This window comes from Rhipicephalus microplus, chromosome 3 (genome assembly GCF_043290135.1).
Source record: "Rhipicephalus microplus isolate Deutch F79 chromosome 3, USDA_Rmic, whole genome shotgun sequence".
NCBI lineage: Eukaryota > Metazoa > Arthropoda > Arachnida > Ixodida > Ixodidae > Rhipicephalus > Rhipicephalus microplus.
The window spans coordinates 242,616,072-242,633,604 of record NC_134702.1 but is presented as its reverse complement, the minus strand read 5'-3'; positions in this window follow the sequence as shown (position 1 = coordinate 242,633,604).

The following is a 17,533-nucleotide window of genomic DNA, read 5'->3' as shown; positions in this document are numbered from 1 at the left end:
GTTCTACAGAGAGCTCTACAGAAGCCAGAACAGCCAGCATTATATTGTCACGAGGTTGTGACGTGGCCGGAGACAGGAGAAGTTATGTCTGTTTATTTGGGTGAACCTGTGCCCGGTAAACGGAAAGTCAAGTTACAGTCGAAGTCTTGCACAGACAGCAGTGAATAGAGCGTCGGCCGTCGATCAACTACTACTGACAAGCGGCGAAGCGCGTCGGCATTTATACTCTTGCCATCGAATGTTCTAGCGTTATCGCTGGCGGTGACGTAGGTTCCAGAATAATCTGTACAGTTCGCGGAGTGGGCGTTATCTTATCGAAATGATCTACTACGGTCCTCAAGCTTCTCAAAAACTGCAGGCGCGGTTTGCGCTAAGAATTGTGTAATGTATTGGAGCAATAACAAAACTTGAGAAACGAAACGTGTCATTGCCCTCTCTGAGAAAGACATTGTCCCGATGCTATAACAAAAGATGAAGGTACAACAATAATGCAAGAAAATATAATGAATAAATTGCGATACAGCAGTAATACAAATAACACTGTTCCAGTTTGTTAACGCGCTTGAAACGGCTTGAGGCACGTGACATGGACGACTTCAGGTCGCGATCGGCGCCTTTGAGGGTTCGTGATGCCGTTGGGGACAACCTCGTAATCAATTGGGCCGAGACGTCAAACCACCCTCTATGGTCAGAAGTACCGTCGCAGAAGCTTTTCACTGAGTCCACGTCGGCGTATCGGCATCGACACCCAAACACGTTCACCAGGCTGGTATTCCACGAAGCGTCGTCAAAGATTGTAACGGAGGCTGTCGGTCGTCTGTTGATTTTAATACGGAGACGCGCGAGTTGTCGGGCTCCTTCGGCGCATTGAAGGTACTCACTCACATCAAAGTTTGCTTCGTCGGTGACGTTGGATAAGATGGCATCGAGCGTCGTTGCTGGGCTCCTTACGTAGACTAATTTGTATGGAGATATCCGCGTCATCTACTGCACCGCCGTGTTGTAAGTGTCACCTACGGAAGAATGGCGTCCCACGTCTTGTGTTCGACATCAACGTACATTGCCAGCATGTCGGCGATCGTCTTGTTTAGCTGCTCGGTGAGGCTGTTGGTCTGTGGGTGGTACGCTGTCATCCAGTGGTGGTTTGTCTGGCTGTATGCCAAGAACCCTTGAGTTAGGTTAGCGGTAAATGCCGTTCCTCTGTCGGTGATGAGGACCTCCCGGGCGCCGTGACGTAGGATGATATTTTCAACACGAACCTAGCTACCTCCGATGCACTGGCTTTGGGCACGGATTTTGTCTCAGCTTAGCGGGTGAGGTAGTCGGTAGCTACCACGATCCACTTGTTTCCGAAAGCCAACGTCGGGAACGGCCCCAGTAGGTTCATACCAATCTGCTGGAATGGTTGGCGAGGTGGTTCGATTGGCTACAGAAGTCCCACTGGCCTTGCGGCGGTGTCTTGCGTCGCTGACAGTCCCAGCATGTTCTCACATAACGAGTGACGTCGGTGGTAAGAAGTGGCCAGTAGTAACTTTGTTGTATCCTCGCGAGCATGCGGAAAACGCCGAGATGCCCTGCTTTCGGATCGTCGGGCAGGGCCTGCAGGAGTTCTGGTCGCAGAGCTGAAGGCACCACAAGGAGGTAATTGTAAAACGTTTTTCTTTTGGAGAAGTCTATTTCGTAGGAAAAATGACGCAATTGTGCACTTGATTGCCTTCGGGGCTTCGGCGGTCCTTCCTTCGAGGTCCTCTATTGGGGCCTTAAGTTCTGGGTCGGCCCGCTGTCGTTGAGCGAAGTCGTCGGCAGTTATCGTTCCCAAGAAGTAGTCGTCATCCAGGTCGTCGGGTTGTGGTTGGTCGGCCGGCGCACGAGAGAGACAGTCGGCGTCGGAGTGTTTCTTGCCGGACTTGTAAACGATGGTAATGCCATATTCTCGAAGTCTCAGGCTGCATCGTGTGAGGCGACCTGAAGGGTCCTTCAAGGTAACTAGCTAACACAAGGCGTGGTGGTCACTCACAACTTTGAAGGGCCTGCAATAGAGGTAGTGGCAAAAGTTTGACGTAGCCCAGATGATGGCAAGGCACTCCTCTTCTGTTGTAAAATAATTGGCTTCTGCTTTGGATAGTGATCGGCTGGCGTAACTGATAACCCTTTCAAGTCCGTCAGCCCTCTGCACAAGAACGGCGCCGAGACCTAGGCTGCTTGCGTCAGTTTGTAACTCTGTCTCGGTGAATTCGTCGAAGTCGGTGGGGGTGGTGACGACTGGGGCGTCTGGCGATGGAAGTGCGACGGGATCGCGTTTCGGCGTGGACAGGGAGGAGCGGTGTGGCACACTGCAGCGGCGTAGCACATAACTTCCAGCTTGGGCAGTGGTGCTTGGGGATTGAGAAGCGATTGCTGAACTTCTTCTCGCGCAATGTCGGCGACCGAATCCACTCGAGGCTGCGCCAAAGGCAACAGCTTCCGCAGCTCTTCCCGCACGATCGCTCGAATCATTTCATGCAGGTTTTCGGAGTCAATGGCTTGAGAGGCAGCGAAGTCTGAAGTCAGGTGACGTTTATGCTGTCTGGATCGCATGTGCAGGGTCTTTTCGGTAGTGGTCGCTTCGGCTACAAATTCTTGGACGGTACTCGGTGCATTTCTCAACAGTCTCGCGAAGAGCTTCTACTTGACCCCTCGCATGAGGAAACGAACTTTCTTATCATCAGGCATGTCTGGGTCAGTGTGACGGAATAGACGGGTCATTTCTTCTGTGAAAATGGCAACATTTTTATTTGGCAGCTGAAGCCGGGTCTCAAGTAGAGCAGTGGCCCTCTCGTTTCGAGCAACGCATGCGAACGTTTGCAGGATTGCGCCACCGAAAACCTCCCACGTTTGAAGCGCGGACTTTCGATTTTCGAGCCAGGTCCTCGCGGTGTGTTCCAGGTAGAAGTACACACGATGGAGCTTTTCGTCATTGTCCCAGTGGTTGAGGGCGGCCACACGGTCGTGTCTCTAGCCAGGTCTCCGGGCCTTCGAACGATGCCTCACGGAAAGTTGGTGGTTCCCTGGGTTGATGCATGACGATCGCGGGCTGGTATGCTGCGGTTGTCATTGTCGCTGCAGTCGAGGTCATGGCCTTGGTCTTCCGCACCTTGTCTTGTAGGGGCCAGTACTCCGGTGGTAGACCTTGGTGTCAGCGGCTTGTTCTCTGCTCTTGGTTGGCGTCGGTGTCTTGTCCATGACGTGGGCTGGGTTCACGGCTAGACGGGGGCGTCCGGTACATGAACGAAGCAGCACCTCCACTAGATGTCACGGGGTCGTGACGTGGCCAAAGACAGGAGACTTTATGTTGAGATTCAACTCTTTATTTGGGCGAACCTGTTCCCGGTAATTGGAATGTCTAATTACAGTCGCAGTCTTGCACACATAGCAGTGAACGGAGCGTCGGCCGTGGATCAACTGCTACTGACAAGCGGCGAAGTGCGTCGGCATTTATACTCTTGCCATCGAATGTTCTAGCGTTATCGCTGGTGGTGACCTAGGTTCCAGAATATTCTGTATAGTTCGCGGAGCGGGCGTGATCTTATCCAAATGATCTACTACTGTCCTGAAGCTTCTTGAAAACTGCAGGCACGGTTTGCGCAGAGAATAGTGTAATGTATTGGGGCGATAACAAAACTTGAGAAATGGAACGTGGCAATATCGTGAGGCACAATAGTAGTGCAGAAGAATTCGACATCCTACCAGTAATGAGAGGGAACTTGAAAAGGTCCAGAAGTAATGCGAAGATGCGAAGCCGCTGTTGAGGATAAGATAACAACGAACCTCCTGAAAGATGGCAGAAAAATTGTGTAATAAAACTTGCCACTGTATGTACGATGTGTCTTTTATTGGGAAAGCTGCCAGAATCTTCGAATAACGACAACAACTTCTAAATCAATAAGCAAAGAGCCGTCAAGTGTATGAAAGTTACAGGCCGATAAGCTTACTGTCGGTTGTGTACAAACTATTTACAAAAATAATAGGTTATATAATTAAGGCTTCATTGGAGTTCAAACAACCGAAGTACCAAGCAGGAGTTATTACCGGCTGCTCCACAATAAACTTATCTATGGTATCAATTAGGTAACAGAGAAATGCGCAGAATAAAACCAACCACCATACATAGACTTCATAGATTACGAGAAGGCACTTGACTCAGTCGAGACATCAGCAGTAATGCAGGGACTGCGAAATTAGGGCATCGAAGAACGTTACATAAAATACTGGACGAAACTTGCAGTGGATCAACAGCAACCATAGTTCTCCCTAATGAAAGCTACACAATTCCTATAAAGAAGGATGTGAAGCAGGGAGACACGATCTCCGCAATAATATTAATCGCGTGTTTACAGGAGCTTTTCAGGACCCTAAACTAGAAAGAGTTAGGAATAAAAGTTATTAAATAGTATCCTAGCAACCTCTCATTCACTTATCACATTGTCTTGATTATAACTCGAAGGACGAATTCCAGCACATGATTACAAAACTTGGCATGGAAAGCAAGATAGAAGGTCTGAAAATAATACGGATGAAACTTAAGTATTGTGCAATAGCCTGCTCAGAAAACAGCACATTTAGATGCGTGGAGAGACGCAGGAAATTGTAAAGGAATATGTCTACTAAAGACTGGTAGTACCCATAGAATTGAGCCATGAGAGAGTCGATGAATAAGTAGGAGAATAAAGATGGAATGGATTACAATCGCCAAGCATTTTCAACTGATGAATGGTAATCTGCCACTTACCCTCAAGGGGAAAGTATATAACAGCTGGATCTTGCCAGTACTTACCTGTGGAGCAGAAACCCAGAGGCTTACAAAGAGGGTTTCGCTTAAATTGAGGACGACGCAGTGAACGATGGAAAAGAAAATGATAGATTTGGCATTAGGAGACAAGATGAGGGCAGTGTGGGTTGCAAACCAAACTGGGGTTAAGGATATCAAATTTGAAATCAAGAATAAGAAATGAACTTGAGCAAGGCACGTAGTGCACGTAGAACGTAGGCAGGATAAGCTCTTGTCTTTAATGGTAACTGAGTGGATTTCTAGGGACGGCAAACGCAAAATTGGGAGACAATGTTAGGTTGGCTGACGAGATTATAAAATTCGTAGGTGTAGCGGCGAACAGAAAAAGCAAAACCAGGTTGATTGGTGACTCGTGGGAGAGGCACGTGCCCTGCAGTGGGTGTAGACTAGCTAATGACGATGATGATGATGATGATTATGATGATAATGATGATGATGATAAACGTGTCTGTGATAGCTGACGGTAGTTTAGTCGCTGCAAAGAGCTCTAAATTGGCTTGCAAATATTTATATTCGTGCAGCGCTGTGAAGCTTTGCATGTGTCGGCGCTTCTTGCAGAGCTTTATTGAGGTCGTTTGGGCCTCCTCTCCTCGTCACCTCGTCTGCATATACTGCGTGACAAATATGTGGAATCTTTTCAACTTTACTTGCAGTTTCCTTGTCGTGCACAGAAATGAGAAGCGTGATCTAGAGGCCGGATCATAGGCAAATGCCTTTTATTTTGGGGTTCCTATTGTGTGACATTGATATAAGAGCATGACTCAAAGCTTATAGGGGCTCATATAGAGCTTTTATGGTGCTATAAATGCTTCTTTTTTACGTTTGTGCCTAACCTTTTTCAAGTGCCTATGAATGCTAATTTTTTTGGGGCCTAAATATTTCCTATTTAACCTCAAAGTTTGCTTTCAAGTAAAGTTAGAGACCAGTATTCATGTTACCAGGCGAAATTGAGCTTTCGTAACTCACTGGTGTGCAACGTATGCTCCATCTCATAAGTTTATTTCAGCACTGATATGCTGCAAGACTTCTCCGCTTATAGAAAGGCCAATCACCTTCTAGACATGTACTCATCCACATCGCATTGTATGCTCGGAATCTTCTCAATGTCTCCTCGCATGCATAGGGAACAGGAGGCGCTTTTGCGCAGCTGTAGGACGATGGCAAATTAAAGCGAATTCTCGGAGTGTCATCAGGGGAAAGTAGAGTACAGTTGAAAAAAGAAATGAATGCTCCAGCAACAAATTGAAATTTCATGCGAATAATGGCAAGCAGCTCAAAGCCCACATTGTGCACCGTCCGCAGAAAGCATGCATGAAACTAATATAAGCGACACGAGCGCGGACAATCAACTGTTTCAGCTTCACACCTAAAGCACGCTGGTCAAACGGTGAGACGCACGTAACGAATGCACAAGTATACTTAGAACGAGCGCAAACACCTACAAAGTTCTTACTTCATCGTAGAGCAGCAGTGTGCTCCTTTCGTAAACACGGCAGCGGCAGCAAGCGAAGTTGCCTGCATACTCTTATAAATCACAAGTATGATCTGATAATCACACGCGCAGGAGGGACAATGCCCCGTGGAAGCACGCACACAGAAACGCGAGAGGTACCAATGTGAGCCCATTGCACCGTATCTCGCTCCTGATGACCAAAACTCGGTGAAGGTGAGCTTTCAAAACTGCCAACAGCACATGGCGTATATAAATGGCTTGGCGTTAGCAAGCTTCACAGCGTTTCTCTGTAGCTTAGTGGATTGCGTCGCGCACTGCAAACAGAGGGTGCTAGTTCGACGCCGCGCTATAGAAGTTTTCCTCTCGTTTATTTATTTCCACCCTAGTACCATAAATTTTACTACGTCATATTCGTGACGAAAATTCGTCAGCAGAGCAGTGGTGCGCCCCAGCATAAAACTATTTTGTGTTAAAAAGTTCTCCACGTGTTCTTTGTTTTGTTTATCATTTACTTCTCAAATGGTGCTTCACTAGATAACATGAGAAATTTTACCTAGACGCTGCAGGTTGTTGCGTGCCCAAATAAAAAGCTTTGCATCACAATAATATTAATCGGTTCACTTAAAGTCGCGAAAACATGTTGCGAGGAGGTAAGCTGTTAACATTGGCCACTCGTTCGGTGTATACCTTTCGCAAGTCACATTCCTTCTTTGCCCTCCTCGGCATTAGAGCAACTGAAACCGGGAAGGTCACACATTGCAGAAAGTTAAACACATCATGTGCACGGACGGTTACATTCGCATATAATCCCCATGGAAAAAAGCAGTGTTGTGTCGTTTGATCGTTCTCTGTATTGCGCTGCCTGTTTCTGCGGGATGGATCTCTATGCGTGCACGTTTGAAGAGGCTAGCATGGATGATGTATCTTTACCACAATACGTAGCATCACACCGTTGGAACTACTTGGAGTAACGATGCACCAAAAGCACGCCAAGTGTAGCAAATGCTGGAACCAGCACAATTGGAGAACGACGAAAATACCAACAAAGGCAAAATTGAGGCAGCATTTTCTCAATCGATACAAAGTTGAAAAAAAGCGCATTGATTCCGCTCGCATGTGGAAATATTTCTGTCAACCTTTATAGTCCATTCAGGCAACATATTGCACAAAATACACGGCTCAACTCGAATAACTGTCACAGTGTCACGTACTACTTTGACATACGCAGGACCATTCCTAGTTGTATACGTCACCTCCCCCAGGCTCGGCGTGAGCCGGGGAGGTAAAGGTCAAGATGCATTCTGTCTGACATTTCAGCTCATTCCGGGGCACGTAGCCTTGCGAGTCTTTGCAGATAAAATCGTGAGAGCCGAGTGCAATCACTCCTATTACCTGCTGGAAACTCTCAAACCTGGTAGAGAGCCCCTGAAGGTCTTCACAGATAAAAGAGAAATCGACCTTGTGTGGTTAGACCAAGGTAATGCGAAGCAACGAGACCCTTCTGGTACATTAGTGCCCAGGCTGTTTGCTCCTGTGTTGCCCTTTTTAGCCATGCTGAAATAAAATAGACCCAAGAGCATGCTTAATAAACAGTAAGAACTAGAATTCATCATGGTGGACTAGAAAAGAAGTCGTACTCTGCAAACACTGTGGGCAAAAAAAGTACATGGCCTTTGGCGGCTTTGTATCAACCTGAACTAAAACATTTGTTTTTGCTTCATGTCTTAGATGGAAATACCACACATATGTCTTGGAATATTTGAATTTTCTCAATCTTATTGTGCCTATATTTACAAATTTGGCAGCCTAAAACAGTGCCCCGCCCCCCCTCTTTCAATCGCACAAAGCCTAGTTTTTCAGCTTCCCTATATCAAGCCCCCATGATAACACTGCACCTTTTGGTGTACCTCATGCTCCGAGTTTTGTTACTGTACTTTGAGTTACACCAAACTGCAGGATAGCAGTTCTGTCGTTTAGACATGCCCGAATATAGTTATATTGTTACGGAAGAGAATAGGCGCCGTACGAACGAGGCTGTGGATGATATATATTTCCAACAAGCGTCAGCGGCATCAGCGATTGACCGAGCGGAAACTACCCTTTGTCCTCTTCATCAGGCAGACACGCAGATCGTCCAGCTAAATGTGAACATGCATGTAGCATAACCCTCGGCAGCAGAAGCGCCATCTCCGTGCATCTAGATGTCGCTGTGAGCGGGAGAGTGGCAAGGCTTCAAGCGTGCCGCATGTATGATACCAGTTGAAGACGATGAGGCAGGAGACGCGATTTCGTATGTCACAAGAGTATCCTCACGAAGGACTCAATTTGGACCTGCGTAGCAAGAAAGAAGTTTTTGCGACAAGCCGACTGGACGGGTAGGGAACCACAGCAGGACCAATGAACCGAGTAAAAAGTGCACGTAGCGGTGCAGTCTATTGTACAAATGCCGCTGGTTCTGTTAAGAGGCCACAAAGCGAGTGCGGGCGATTGTGTGCGTGGACATCCCGAGTGATAGCGTCAAGGGCACATTCGCTGGTCGGTGTCGTGGTAGACGGAATGACTGTATCTAGGGGTAATGTAGGTTTTCGGTCGAACAACGAAAAAAATGAAGAGTAAGGGGCAGTGTCATGGTGAGAAGAATTATATTTAAATGTCACTTATGACAAAGCAAGGTTCCAGTCAGTGTGGTTGGAAGAAATATACTTCGCAAGCATGTCTAAGGGTTCGATTCAGACGCTGCGTGACTCCATTTGTCTGCGGGTGGTACGACGTAGGGAGCTTGTGCCTCGTTTCACATGACTGAAGGATATCGGCAGCTCCATGGTCTGTAAGCAGCTGGCATGCAGCTCCATGTGGCAAGATCACGTCGTGTAGGAGGAAGTGGGTGACATCTGTGGCGAAGCTAGTTGGAAGTGCTCGAGTGACGACGTAGCACGTGGCATAGTCTGTGGCCACAGCTATCTATCTGTTGCCAGAAGAAGACAAGAAAAAATGCCCCAGGAGGTCTAAACCAACGCGGCAGAAAGGTTCTGACAAAATGTCAAGTGGCTGAAGGTGTCCGGCAGTAAACGTCGATAGTGTTTTGCGGCGCTGACATTTATCACAAGCCGCAACGTATCTTCCGACTGAATGTGAAAGCCGTGACCAAAAGAAGTGTCGGCGAATCTGGTCGTAAGTGCGTGGCACACCAAGGTGACTGGCAGTTCGAAGGTCATAGAGTTCGTGTAGAACTGCCAACAGGAGGTGTTTTGGGATTACGAGCGGCTGGGCTGGTCCATCAGTGTAGACGTTCTTGTGGTATAGGACATTATGTGGAGAACGATTGAGCGATGGGATCTACCGGAAAATGGTGATTCGAGATGTTCGATTATAGCACGCAAGGATGGCTTACGGCGTTGCTCGTCACCGATTCGGGTCAGTTGCGAAACCGAGAAGACGCAAGTATTGGTGTCGGTGTCAGGGATGGTGCTCAATTCATCTGCCGGGTAGCGGGAGAGACCGTCTGCGTCCTGAGGCAGGCGTGTCGACTTGTACGTGACTATATAGGTATATTGTCGAAGTCGCACAGCCCAGCGCCCAAGCCGGCCAGTAGGGTCCTTTACTGACGAAAGTCAACAGAGCGCATGGTGGTCCGTTATTACTGAGAAATTTATGGCGTGTAAATATAAGTGGAACTTCGTGACTGCTCAAACAGGAGCAAGACATTCACGCTCTGTTATCGAATAGTTGCGCTCAGCAGCTGTGAGAATGTGGCTAGCGTAGGCGATAACTCGGTCGTGTCCCCGCTGGCGTTGGGCTAGGACGGCTCCAATCCTGTCACCACTCGCATGAGTTCGGACTTCTGTCGGAGTGGACCGTTCAAAGTAGGCCAATATAGGTGAAAGTTTGAGGAAGATGATGTGAGGAAAAGCGGTGGCTTGGGTGGAACCCCACGTAAAAGTCACGTCTTTCTTTAGAAGGTCGGTGATTGGTCGAGTGATTGTTGGCAAATTTTTCACAAACTCTCTAAATTAGGAACACAGTCCGACAAAGCTCCGGACGTCCTTGACAGATTAGGGTAAGGAGAGCTTGTGACGGCACAAATTGTCTCCGGGTCAGGCTGCACACCTGATGCATCGATAAGGTGGCTCAACACCGTAATGTGCTGGCGCCCGAAGTGATATTTTGACGAGTTTAGTTGAAGGCCGGCAGTGCGGAAGATGTCGAGAACCACTGACAAACACTGAAGGTGTGTTTAAAATGTAGGCGAATATACAAGGACATCGTTCAGGTAGAACAGGCATGTTGACCACTTGAACCCTTGTAGTGGCGAGTCCATCAACGCCTAAACGTTGCTGGAGCGTTGCATAGCCCAAACGTCCTCACCTTGAAAGGCTATAAGCCATCGGGAGTTAAAAACACGGTCTTTTCTTGGTCTTTCTTGTCCACCGCAATCTGCCATTAGCCAGAACTTAGGTCCATTGAAGGAAAGTATCGTGCGCCATGAAGACAATCTAGAGCATCATCTATTCTGGGCAAAGGATAAACGTCCTTTTTGTGATTCGATTAAGAGGACGGTAATCAACGCAGAAGCGCCACGTGTAATTTTATTTTTAACGAGCACAACAGGAGATGCCCAAGGGCTCGAGGAGGGTTCAATAATTTTTTGGCTAGCATCTTGTTGGCTTTTTCTTGAATTACCTTACACTCTCTGGCAGAAACCCGGTATAGTTGGTGGTGAATGGGAGGAGAATCAGTGACAATACTGCTGTGCTTCCCGAGGGAAGTCTGACCGAGTGGACTGCTGTCGATGTCAATTATGTCGCGGTAGAAGCTAGGAGGCATCATAGCTCATCGGATTGCTCAGGTTTGAGTTTCGGGTCGATCATGGGGTGCAAGGCCATATCGAGGGATGTGGCATCCTGCGGGCGACATGGAAGATCAAGGCATGCGTCTGCAGCAAAAGTGGTGACGTGGGCGTCTATTAAGGGTCGAAGCGTGGCGACTCAAATTACGTGTGGTAATACTTGCTGCGTGAAACTGAAATTGATAATGGCCAGACATGTTCGGTAAGAGGCCAGGGTTACGACAGAGTGTGGCACAGTTATCTTGTGCGCCAGGAGAACATCAGGAATAGCCGTGAAAACACAATCACCGTCAATAACGGGTGAACTTGTTGCATATTCAATAAATTTGAGGGATTTTGGCAGTATCCAACTTCTATTTGTGGTACAGAGGCTTTTCGGCAGCTTGGGGCGAGAATTTGAAAGAAGAGGAAGTTTTAAACAGAGAGTACCGGCGCAAAGGTCGATCAGGGCAGAATGCGTCGATAAGAAGTCAATCCCGAAGATGAGGTCATGAGGGCAATTGTCTAGCACGGTAAATAAAACAGGAACATGGTGGCCGGCAAGGCTAATAGGAGCAGTACACATTCCAATGACGGCCGCAGTTCCACCATTGGCGACACTGATGGCTTGTGTTGCGGCAGGCGTGAGTATCTTTTGAGGCGGCGACAGAGACGAGCACCCATTATAGACACCTGGGCACCAGTTTCAACCAAACCTGTCAAAGGAAGACAGCCCACATGCACTTCCAGCAAGTTCTTATTAGCAGAAAGCGTCAACGCAGGATTTGGGTCAGTCGCCCTTGATGCAGCACTGCTTACAGGAGCTGCATAATCCAGTTTTCCATCCGGGAAGATCCATAGTTAGTCGACGATGGATAGCGGTGGGGTTAGGGCGACGGAGAACGGCGACGTTGCGGTGACGGTGAACGAGTGGTAGAGCGGCTGTTGGGTGTGTCGGAAGCGAGATACTCACGGCCGGGCGAATACCAACGGAGTTCCGCGTACGGGGGAGCATAATAAAATTGGTTCCAACGGGGAAGCGTCCGAATGCTGCGGCAGTAGCGGGAGACATGTTCTGCTCGGTGACAGCGGAATCAGATCGGCTTGTCGTCTGCTGTTTTCCATTCCGTCGCACAGCGGGATGTGGGTAGATAATATGGAACATGGCGTGGTACATTCATTGGCGCGTGTCTGTAGTCCAGTCGGGAGACAAAGCAGGCGACAGGAAAACCAAGGTTAGCAATGTTAGCAAATTCTGTGGATGAAACGCAAGTGGATGAAACGGCACCGGACAGGCCGCTCAAAGCTTGTGCCCAACGATGCGTGTAACATTCTTGTGCAAGGGTGGTGTGGCACCATATCGGTGCAGGTTGACGTGACAGCCATGTTTGGGAGTCGCGAAAATTGAGGCAGAACTTGGTGGTTTTTGGCCATTTTAAAGCGGCGGAATTTTTTAATGATGAGATCGACGGTCGGCACGTTGTTGTACAAGGGCAAGTTGAAAGTGTCGTCCGCGATGCCCTTGGGTATGTCGCCCACCTTGTCACTCTCGGTCATTTGCTCGTCCACTTCGTGGCACAACGCAAGTACGTCCTGTATGTACAAGACATATGACTCAGTTGATGACTGTACACAGGTGGCGAGTTCTTGTCGCGCGGCCATTTGTCGACCGGATGGGTCCCCAAAGATGTCGCGTAGTCGTTCCTTGAAGATGTCCCAGCTGGTGAGCTCGGCCTCATGAACGTCGAACCATACACGCGGGGTGCCATCTAAGTAAAAGATTACGTTGGCGAGTGAAAATAGCGCTAAGAAACGGGGACACAAGAAGAGGGCACACGGCACAGGCGCTAACTTCCAACATGTTGGAAGTTAGCGCCTGTGCCGTGTGTCCTCTTCTTGTGTCCCCGTTTCTTAGCGCTATTTTCTGTCGTAACAATGCACCAACAAGCCCAAATTTCGAGAGTACGCTGGCGAGCATCATGGCAGGGTCCCATCGGTGCGTCAGGCTAACGCGCTCGAACATACGGAGCCAGTAGAGGACAGCAAGGCTAGGCTGGGCGCAGAACGTACCGGGATCGCGGGGTGGGACAACGCAAGCTACGGAGTAGCTGGCGCTCTAGCTCTCTTGGTTCATGGGTGTACTTCTTATAGTTCGTCCTCATCTAAATGGAGCCATTGTGGTCGGAGGTCGATCCCACATTATCAAACATAGGAGCGTGACACCACCCGTACAATGCTGTCACAGTGGTTTGCTTGATCAACGGTAATGTACATACATACCGCAGGCAGCCCCTACATAACCGCCAGTAAAGAAATGGATGCTGCTGCTACTACATCATCGTTTTTTTTTCTTACTACAGAAGTGTCCAGTGGGGTATTTTAGCCACACTGGCATTATAAGTGCGTCCTACCATAGAACGAAATCCCAATCAGAAATGATGCGAGAGAGTCGCCTTTAAAAAACAGCACCATCCCTTCGATACTATGCCCATAGACGCAGTCCGCTTCGCAAAGCTTCTTTCCGTTTTCGAGTGCTATTTATGTGACAGTAGCCTTCGGACAGATTTTTTAAACGACAGTGCAGCAATACTGGCACAATGGTTTTTGGCGCTGTTCGTTCCAAAATAAAGCAGGGCAGTGGCACGCGTGCGTGCTCTCCTTGAAACCGGTCGTCTGAGCGTGAGCAGCTTAGGTGCTTCGCGACTCTCTGCCAAGTGCTATTTTTTTGGTGAGCCATCTATCCAGTCCTGGTCTCCTATAAAACCAAGACTTCGGATCGATGCCGGTCCCAAAAAAGCACGTGAAGTTTCAGAGGTGTATTTAATGCAGAAGAACAATGTAGGAAACCACTTCAGCAAATGTTTCATAGAGGAGAAGATACCATTTTGTAATTAATACAGGAGTCTTGGGATAATCCACAAGTGTCAGTGCTGAAATTGGGTTGCATATACTCTTTCATCTTGTGTGTTCTATCTGTTGGTCAGTCATCCTCTTGTATAGTATTAGTTGACATGTGCCCCATTATAATCCTGTTTTAAAAGTTTGTGCAGTCGTGTGTCTTGTCCTGTTATAAATTTTAACAGCCATAAGCCATCGCTGCAGACTAGGTAACCTGGCTAGCAACCCTGTAAGTCATGTTTGGTAATCAAGAAATACCTCAACTTTATATCTAAATTAGCCAAGCAGGCTTGTTTTGACCAACTTTTATTGAAACCTATTCTTAAATATTTTGATCTGTGGCAGATATTCGTTGCACAATGATTATTGAAGTATTTGTTCATTTCTTTTCATATTGACCATATGGCATTTGATCTGCATAGTACAACATAATATCTCCTGTCATTGTTTTTTATTGTTTTAGCTTGCATATATGTTATATTGCAGTGCTTAAAACTTATATTGAGGTGTTTATTTCTATTCACGTATGCAGGCGTCTGAAAAAGCTCAGAGTTTCATCAAGACGTGGCTGTTGAAGTTTGTTGGCCACAATGGAAGTTAGAAAAGCCACTTTACGGATGTTTTCATAGTTTTGCAGCCCGATTGATGCTTCCCCTTACAGCAGGGATTTGTGACAGCTTGTGACGGTTGGTTTCCTGCCCAATCGGCCATTTCAGAACCCCAAACAGCCCCCCGTCATTGCCTCATCTCCTGCTGCAGCTTCTAAATCATCACCCCACCTCTGCTGCTCTGGCCAGCCCAGTGCCCATAGAGCCTTGCTGAGCTGGCCTCCTAGTTTGGGCTGTATTACTGAAAAGCAGTAACTTAAAACACTGAACTAAAAATAAATGCTTTGACTTGGGATATTTAGAAATAGGGTTATAAAAATTGTGCTCTGGTGTTCTTATTTAGAGATTCCTTGTATGCGGTATATTTGCTCCGAGCAGATATTTTAGGTAATGTTTTTTTAGCTGTTACTTGATGGAATAGCCTAGGTTACAATTTCTAGTAAGGCTGAGAAGGAATAGAAAATAGACAGTGACTAGACTTGTACAGTCATATGCCTTACATGTTGGGATGGTATTGGGCACCGCAAGAAAAAAGGCATAAATGAACGGTTCAAGGTAATCTTGTAGTGTTTCTACACTAACTATACAATGGTCAATCGCCTTGAAATATACTGCACCGCGAAGCTCGTACGGGGCTGCTATAGGCTGCTAGGGAAGTTCTAGGGGCGTAATGTAAAATATACCAGCTAAAAATGCCAGCAGTAAAAAGCCTATAATAATTATGCTGGAATACTGGCAAGCCAATTGTAGCCAATATTTGTCGTAAATCGAATGTTACCATAATAATGGCACTTCATTGGCAACAGCGTGACCCGAAGATGGTCCTATTCAGGATGTATGTCGGCAATTACGTCGGTGAAAGGACGGGCCTTCATTGGCATGAAAGGAGTGGGCCGGCCTCGGCTGAATATTAGAAAATGCAATGGCAGAACTTCGGGTCTAGGTTGGCTTGAACATCGGTCCGACATCGGAAGAAATTGCACTTGAGCGAGAAGCCAACCTTGATCCAATATCGCGGCCAACGTTAGCCGACACGGGTCCAGGATTGGTCCAACACTGGTGTGCTGCCTGGGCGGTGGCGTGTTGTTATCATTGGAAGCCATGGCCGGAGGCTGGACGGTGCGGTCACTGCGAAGCTTTGCAGTGAGAACGGGGAACGTTCCACATAAACCGAATATGTTACGGAAGAGAAGAGACGCCTTTTCGATGAGGCTGTGGATGAAATATATATCAAACCAGCAGCAGCGGCATGACCGCTTGACCAGACACCGCGAGGAGACCACCCTTCATCCTCTTCGTCAGGCACACACGCACATCATCCCACAAAATGTCAACATGCACGTAGTAATAAGCTAAACTTCTTACATCAATCTTAGCGAAATTAGTTAACACTGACTTGTGGGTTACCTGATAAACATTTTCGGAATATTTAATTCTAGTATTGTCCTGGTGACATCGGAATTGCCTGGTTTCGCAGTGTCTCATTTTATCATCCACGTAACACCTTCAGTGGACATACCTTGCCTAAAGTCAAATAGAGTTGCGGGAAAGAGTAGGTTCTTCTCTGTGTTCATGAAGTCTGGTTAAGACAAGAGTGCCTTTCTCAAGCATAACGTCAGAGATATTGGCCGTAATCTTGCAGCTCTAATTTCATTCTCGGTTTAGGAATGAAACAACTTTGACTTCTTTTCAAGTACTAGGGATGTTACCAGTGGGTCATATGTCATTGTAGAGTTTAATTTGACTTCACATACACTTATCACCCAAGTTTTTCAGTATCTTGTTCGCGACACCGTGTTTTTCCACGGCTGAAGTTGTCTTGAGACTTGCAAGTGTTGCCCTGACTTCAGCTTAGGTGACGTCTTTATCTAGTTTTTTTGTTGTTGTTGTTCTCTTCGTAACGAAGATAGGGGGCTTTGTACTCTTCTAAATAGAGGTATATTTCTGTTAGTGTCTTTATGATGTCGTCATCCATGCCGTTGAGTGTCAGTTCCAGCATTTGCATGCATCTTTGTGCAGCCCTTTAAGTATTCTCTGGCTTAAATAGGTGCTTTAGGAGCAACCACGGGTTCTCGGAGCCGATCTGTTTATTAATCTTGTCAAAGACTCGCATCTATTGCATTAGAATTAGTTTGTCGGAGCACACCTGTACTTGTTTTTTTTTACTTCTGCCAACTGTTGTTTGAGCTTTTCGTTAAGTCTATATATAAGCGATTCTGCTTGCAATGTTTCTTGTTTCTCCCACAAGTTGACCTGTCTTGAATCTGGCTTGGGACCATCTTATTCCGGGACCTCTTTGGTGGATTCTTCTGTATCTTTAGACCGTTCTTGTAGCCACTTATCAATAGTTTCAATTTTGCCCACGACTAGCCGGTTTCATTTGTACCTGAAGATTCCATTTAGTACGGTGGACTAGAACATTTTTTTGCGATAACCTCACGCCGGAATATTGAAATCGGGTAGAAAATGTTCACAGCCCAGATTCAGCCCTGTGTTTTCCAGATTGCATTTTCGGCATGCCTGATGAAGCATAAGGCTGGGGTGGCAATTCTTGTAACACTGTTACCTATCGTTGTCGGCTGTGAGGGAGCAGTAAGCAGCGCCAGTTCGCTGTTCTTGGCACCATTGATGTCCCCACATGCTCCGTTGATGGCCCCACATATTGTGACGGGCATTAAAGTCTCCAAGGACTGCTATAGCTGTTAGTTTGCATCATTTATGCTTTTTTATCATTGCTGCAAAAGGTATGTTTTTACTTTGCGATGGGCGGCATATGTTAAGTACATACAGGCATTTACTTTTCCGACGTTCAAGACTGAGTTGTACAAAATGTATAGTAAAGTTTGTTTCTATTTTATGCCAATTTGCATTGACTCAATTTTCTGTTGTACAATCCCTGGGTTGAAGTTGGGAAACGCAAA